The sequence below is a fragment of the Chrysochloris asiatica genome, unplaced genomic scaffold (assembly GCF_000296735.1).
Source record: "Chrysochloris asiatica unplaced genomic scaffold, ChrAsi1.0 scaffold00018, whole genome shotgun sequence".
Taxonomy (NCBI): Eukaryota; Metazoa; Chordata; class Mammalia; order Afrosoricida; family Chrysochloridae; genus Chrysochloris; species Chrysochloris asiatica.
In genome coordinates this window covers 14613492-14615756 of record NW_006408536.1, presented here as the reverse complement: position 1 = coordinate 14615756, position 2265 = coordinate 14613492, and the positions used below count along the sequence as shown (strand labels likewise).

Genomic DNA, 2265 nt, shown 5'->3' with positions numbered 1-2265 from the left:
TAAATTGGCCTTGGGGAAGACCCCCAGAGAGATAATCCAGTAAGTACCATCCACATACCCATCTGTCTTCACTAGTTATCTAGTGCTATTATAGCAGAAATGTCACAAGTGGGGTGGCTTTAACAAACAGAAATGAATTCTTTCAAAGTTCAGGGGATTAGCTCAAATTCAGGGTGTCAGCTCTAGAGGAAGACTTTCTTTTTCTGTTGCCTCTGGGAGAAGTTTCTTGTCTCTTCCTTGACTCCTTGGTGATCTTCATGTGGCATGCTTCCCCCATCTCTGCTTGCTCCTATGTGTGTTTAGCCTCTTTTATATCTCAAAAGAGCTTGATTTAAGACACACCTACAGTCCTGGTGTGGCACTACAGGGTAATGTGCAAGGTCGGTGGCTCAAACTCACTAGCCACTCCTCGGAAACCCTATACACGGTCTCCTATGAGTCAGGACCAACTCAACATCACTTTAACAACATTAAACAGTAACATAACAAAGAAAACCCATTTCAAAATGGGTTTATAACCACAGATAACAGGGGTTAGTATTTACAACACATAATTTGGGGAGATACAATTCAATCCATAACACCATTGAACACTCTTTGATCCCAAATTCAATACAGTCTATAAACTGGCTCCTGCTACTATTGCTGAAGTTCCCAGGTGAAACCCAGTAAGACCTTAACTCTGCCAAGTCTTCACCAGGCCTCTTTCCATGCCTTCAAGGTGGACTATGTTCCTTGTGCCTCCAGTTACTGACAGGGATTTGTTCTTCCTAGATTCCGCTGAAATCAATAACCACTCATGTTTAACTTTCCCTGAGAAGCCCCACTACCCACTGAATCATTAAATAATTGTACTGTTGGAGCCATCTGAACAAGCCCTTTGTTCTTGTTGTTAAGTGCCATCCAGTTGGTTCTGACTCATAGTGACCCTGAAAAAACATTGTAATATAGATTAATGGTCATGTTCCTTGGTACCAGTCTTATGGACCACTCACATTATTTAGCAAAATCCCATTGAACTCAGCTAAGTTGCTCTGAAATCCCAGCATGCTGTGAAGCTGAGTTTCTATGACTAATTGGGTGGTGGGGAAGCTTTCAAAAATGAAATTGCTTCCTCCTCCTGGTCACACCTTGCCCTCTCTCCTGCCTGTATCTCATTCACTGGCCCCATCATGTGATTGTTGAACTTTTTGGACGATGTGTGATGGATGAACAAACAGCAGCTTTATTGTCAAGACCTAAATTTTGGAATGGTCTGGAAGGGATTAATGGTAATAGCTGGAATTGAAAGTTCAATTGGCAGCATGGAACCTGCATTTCATAGAGGAGATCTAGTCCTAACAAATCAAGTTGAAGATCCCATAAGAGTGGGATAAATTGTTGTTTTTAGGATAGAAGGAAGAGAGATTCTTGAAAATTGAAAATTCATGAAAAGCAAAATGGACATAGCAAATTTTTGACCAAAGGAGATAATTTTTAAATGCAGTTGATGACCAAGGCCTCTATAAACAAGGACAATATTGACTAGAGACAAAAGATGTTGTGGGAAGAGCAAGGGGATTTGTTCCTTATATTGGAATTATGACAATCCTTAGAGATGACTCTCCAAAATTTAAGTATGCAGTCCTCTTGTTATTGGGTTTATTTGTGCTGGTCTATCACGAGTAAGACGTCTGCCTTGCTGTTCCTGGGAAGATGCTATACTTCTTGTTATTGAATGTTTGGAAGAGATATTGGTCTGTGATTGGTGGAGTGGAGAACACACATTTTGGTGTTTCTTGGTAGCATTGGTTTGTATTAGTTTATGTTTCCATGCCAAAGTATGCATGGACGGGTATATATGCACTTCAGTGTGTACTCGAGGGGACTTTCAATCACAGAAATTTCATATGTTGTCATTGTCACAGTTTCATTTTTATACATCAGTGAATTTTTTCTATTAAAAGGTTAACCCAAAGGCCCCAATGTTTGTATTTTGAATCCACGGCTTCTAAAGTGCCTCCGGAGTTCTGCTAATGAAAATGCAGCTCTGCACGAGTTGAAAATTGTCATTCCCTCTTATAATGGGAATGGCCTGTATTGAGGTGGTCATAAATCTTAACTTTTCAAAATTTTGAATAGAAGACTTTGCATATTGAAAAAAAAAAAAAATATATATATATATATATAAGCCTCCCTAAAGAAGCTCAGGAAATCTGCACCCCCACTATTGATGTTTTCCAAACCCTTTGTTTAATCAAAATTTGTTGATTAGATGAATGCTCT

The 2265-nt window shown here is 39.4% G+C and overlaps 1 pseudogene; it reads left to right on the top strand.

The window, feature by feature from the left end:
• The first annotated feature begins 1172 nt into the window (after positions 1 to 1172).
• Positions 1173 to 1744, top strand: LOC102824787 (annotated as a pseudogene).
• Positions 1745 to 2265: the final 521 nt, after the last annotated feature.